General features: G+C 45.3%; 1 long non-coding RNA gene across 3 annotated transcripts; it reads left to right on the top strand.

Annotated features, from left to right (window-relative positions):
- The first annotated feature begins 222 nt into the window (after positions 1 to 222).
- LOC124662793 lies at positions 223 to 3,899 on the top strand. 3 transcript variants are annotated; one of them, XR_006990381.1, is made up of 5 exons: positions 223 to 544; positions 714 to 815; positions 901 to 991; positions 1,559 to 1,622; positions 3,527 to 3,899. It is a non-coding gene; the product is annotated as an uncharacterized LOC124662793 (long non-coding RNA). The 3 variants fall into 3 exon arrangements; XR_006990382.1 differs by lacking the exon at positions 3,527 to 3,899 and adding an exon at positions 3,354 to 3,421; XR_006990380.1 differs by lacking the exons at positions 1,559 to 1,622; positions 3,527 to 3,899 and having other exon boundaries at positions 224 to 544; positions 901 to 1,172.
- The last annotated feature ends 775 nt before the right edge of the window (positions 3,900 to 4,674 follow it).

Consider the following 4,674-nt stretch of genomic DNA (forward strand, 5'->3'; position numbering starts at 1 on the left):
TGTTGGCCTTATGGCATGCTGTTCTGGAATTGAAAAGCAACAAACTGTCATTTTACTCCTTTTTATCCATGGCATTACACTAATTAAATCATTTTTAAAATTGTACTGACGGCTATTCTATCGTGCTGAAGGTTGGGAGGCTACAGGATGTCTTGAATTTGGCCGAGACGCCTGGCCTTGGCTACACTAATTAAATCATTTTTAAAATTGTACTGACGGCTATTCTATCGTGCTGAAGGTTGGGAGGCTATATGATGTCTTGAATTTGGCCGAGACGCCTGGCCATGGCTACGACCTCTCGGGAGAGCTACTGGTTTACCTCTACAATCTCTGGCTCCCATGTTTTTTGTGGTTGTACTATGCTCCGGCCATCGAGCCGGGGACGCCTATTTGAATTATGGTGATGATGATCATCTGGTCACCTAATTTCTAAAGCTTGTGTCGAAGAATGTCACACGCTGGCCAGGTTATTAGAGGTCCTGGTGCTAATATTTAGTCTTGGTAATTGATGGTTGAAGGAGCTCTTCGGCATTGGAACCAAAAGGTGCCTCCCTTTTCTGTATCCTATATAGAAGCGGTCTTAGTTTGTAATGTAGTATGGTCTGCACTCTGCAGGGAGAACTATCTTAATATTCAGATACCTTTGGTTTACACTCGATGCTTATATGATGAGAGTTTAAAACATGATGGCCTGATGATATTTTGCATGGAAGAGGGGAGATCCTAGTGTCGAGGAGGTGGCAGAGGAGACCCACGATGTGTCCCAGACTCCCAGCAGGCAAAGGGCGTGACCATGGAAGCTTGTCCCTTTCAAGGTAATGTCGTTTCCCCTCTACATTAGCTAGCTATTTTCGGACCAGTTCTGTTTTGTTTACTTATCTGCTTGGTTTTGCTTGGCAGGGAAGCTGGAAGGCGAAGACCACTTACAGCACTAATCTGTTCCTTAATTCTGCTGTAGAGAGAGCAGCATCTGCGACGATACCATCTATAGGTGATTCCTTTGTTTCTCGTTTATCCCCTGTTTTTCTCTTCTTGCTCAAGTTCATGCGCCGCACATGCATAACGAAGGTGTTAGAGGTAGAGCTTTCTGGAGTATAAATAGATGGTTAAGAATGCTGAACCTCTATTGATTATAGTTTTTAAGCATGTTATGATTGGTAACTAACCCATTCTTTTATTGTTCATGTATCTGCTGGTCAGCTTTGTTGTGCAGATGTACATTATAATGTCTAGCCGCAGAACTTGAATAAAAAGGGACGGTTAAAAGTGCAGTACTTAAGTTTATTCTAACTTTCCCGCATTACCTTTTATGTATGTTCCCCTTTAATCACCTTATTTTCTCTCTCACATTGTATGGTCTCTTTTCTCTTTGGATATAATTATTGCGTCCTAGATAAACGTCACCATATATCATCAATAGTTGATGTATTAGCCTTATGGCATGCTGTTCTGGAATTGAAAAGCAAGAATCTTTCATTTTATTCCTTTTTATCTATGGCATTACACTAATTGAATCACTTTTTTAATTCGTACTGATGGCTATTCTATTGTGCTGAAGGTTGGGAGGCTACAGGATATCTTGAATTTGACGGAGACACCCTGCCTTGGCTACGACCTCTCGGGTGAGCTACTGGTTTATCTCTACAATCTCTGGCTCCCATGTATTTTGTGGCTGTACTATGCTCCGACCATCGAGCCGGAGACGCCTATTTGAATTATGGTGATGATGATCATCTGGTCACCTAGTCTCTAAGGCTTGTCTCTAAGAATCTGACACGTCGGCCTTGTTATTAGAGTTCCTGGTGCTAATATTTAGTCCTGGTAATTGATAGTTTTGTGTTATACGCCTAATCTTGCTGTTACCTGACTATGAATATCCCTGGTTGGTATTGTGTGGTCGTTATCTCTGATCGATTTATATGAATGGTTGGTTTTTTTTTTCGAAGGGCCTTCGGCCGAACTTTATTAAGGTAGAAGAGAATTTTTTACAAGATCACCATTTTGTGGCAAGTGAGCGACGAGGTGGCCAAGCAAAACAAAGGAAAACACGCCAGGTGAAGACCTGGTGGACAAAACGGCAACAAAGACTCCAGGCACGTAGGTCATCCATGATCAGCTCAAAAACACGATCAACTGTGTTGTACTCCTGCTGGAAAATGCGGGTGTTCCGCTCCTTCCAGATCCTCCAGTGCACTAGGATTGCCACTTTATCGAAGTCACGACGCATGTTCTTTGGCGCTCTCTTCCTCGCCTGAAGCCACCATTCCTTGGTGCTGCCAAAGGTGTTATCCGGAATCAGAAAGGTGGCCTTGGACCAGGCTCGAACACGCTGCCACACTCGCTTGGAGAAACGACAGTGCACAAAAAGATGGGTGCAGTCTTCATTGTCCACTATACACAGGGGACAGGAGGAATTGTGTGGCCATCCTCTGCGAGCAAGGTTGTCTGCTGTGAGGCCACGCTTATGCACCACGAGCCACATGAAGAACCTGCACCTCATGGGGGCCTTGGACTTCCAGATTGGCTTCGCACATGCAAATTTCGTGTTCGCCATGAAGAAGAGTTTGTAGGCTGAACTGACAGAGAAAACTCCATCAAGAGAAAGGCGCCAAACCACCTCATCTTGTTGGCCTGCCGTAAGAGTGATGCCCTCCACCAGGTCCCAGAGTTGCAGATATTGCAGATATTGAGCGAGTGCCGGTGAAGAGAGACCTCCAGCTATGTCCCTCACCCACCGATTATTCTGCAAAGCTGCTGCCACTGTGATGTTGGATATTATGACGAAAGAATGCAGAATTGGTACCACTTCATGTACGGTCTTTCCTCCGGGAGCCATGCATCAGTCCAGAATGCCGCCCTTGTCCCATCACCGAGGTGGATGTAGGCAACGACTTTGAAGAGGGCCTCGGCTTCCAGGTCATCTTTGAGGACGTAGGCATAGCCTAGTGGTTGGGGTCGCAGTGGTGCACCCCAACGACCAGAGTTCGAATCCTGTCAAGAGCGGATTTCTGGAATTCTCACGCCGAGGTCCCGCTTCTACTATATCATTTAGTGTCTAGTTCCTCCTAGCACTAATTCATCATGAATGGTTGGTATTGCTCAGTTCAGGCTTAAGTATGTATCCATATATGTAGATTCTACTTGCAAATTCTGCATTCTTTACATGAGATGGACCATTCTCCTTATACTAGTGATGTGCGCTGCTATTTCAAATCTTGTCAGTTTGGGGTCATTTCTAGTTGAAGCATGCCAGTTTACTGTTTGGATGCGTGAAACTGTTAATGTAGCCAATCTTTGTTTCCTGAGATATATATTAGCCACTGTATTTGATCCTCGATGGCTAGCTGTGACAGCTCGTTAGCTGAAACGCCGAGCGTATTGTCCTGGTTGATGTATTAAGCATTCCAGGGGGTATTCTTTTGGAGGTTGCAACTTGGATGAAACTTTATTTGCTTTTTGTATCCACATGCTCATCAGAAGCTGACTAGAATCTGGCAAGCTAACATTTCCTTCCGCTTTAATGCAGGCTATTGAGCCAAGCGAGAGCTAGATTCAGTTGCTGCTACTGGGCTTCTGCTAAACAGGGAGCCAGAAGAGCGTCGAGCCTGCTCGCAGCACAGGCAGGCACAACGGCTGTGAAGCGGGCTCAAGGTCGCCTATGGCCATGGAGCGGACAATCTACAGATTATTCATTCATCCTTGAATGAAAACGAACCAGCTGATGTGTGTACTGTAAAATCGGTTTGTTTGCTGCTGTTCTGCAGAGAGAGATGGAATTGATCTCTGATGCGAGCCGTGTTTGATTTGGACGTGTAATATATTTTCCCAGAATTGATTGTGTGCTGTTATTTGAATATTTCCGCTAGTGTGCACATGGTGTTGTGGCATTATTTCTAAAAGCATATATATGTTGTGTTGCTGACTCCGGAGATGGCTGGTAAGCAATGTACTAGTACCTCTGTTTGGATTTTATTGATGTGCTCGATGTACGTACTAATCGCGAGCGATTGCCAACTCTTGCATCGATTGAATTTGATCGGCAGAGTACCAGCTAGGTAGCGTGATCTGCTCCAAAGCTTATACATTTGAACCTTGACCTCTTTAGTGAAAAGGCGTGCCTTGATCTCTTTATTTTGAATTCTTTGGTTTCTCCTGAGAAATCTGCAGCAAAGAATTCTCAATAAAGGAAGTATGTATGTTTTCTCAATAAAGCATTCCAAGCAATTAGCTTCTTTCCAATTCTCAAAAGGAAAAGAAAGGGAAAGTACTTTTTCTCAATAATACATTTTGTGCGTCCACGGAATTTGTTTGTGTCCACGCGATAGATATGGGATTTGTTTGTGTCCCCGAGAGGTAATTAATCATACCTTGATTAGAGGGCTTAATTAACGGGCTTACCTAAAAACGAGAAACAACCTTAATTAATGGAAGGAAATAGTAGCCGCGATTTCTTCGGCTCCCCTCGTCTCATTCCATTCCCTGCTATTCGGATCACAGCAAACCGCCCACGCTCCCCTCCTCCTGCATCGACGATGGCGCGACTGTCTTGCTCGCCGGCGCCGGCGTGCGCGGCCTCGTCGAGCTCGCCGGTCGCGTGGCCCCGTCGAGTTGCTGGAGCACGCCGGTGAGTGGGCTGTCGGCCACCATGACGCGACGGAGAGCCGCGGAGGGCCC

Source organism: Lolium rigidum, chromosome 6, assembly GCF_022539505.1.
Source record: "Lolium rigidum isolate FL_2022 chromosome 6, APGP_CSIRO_Lrig_0.1, whole genome shotgun sequence".
Taxonomy (NCBI): domain Eukaryota; kingdom Viridiplantae; phylum Streptophyta; class Magnoliopsida; order Poales; family Poaceae; genus Lolium; species Lolium rigidum.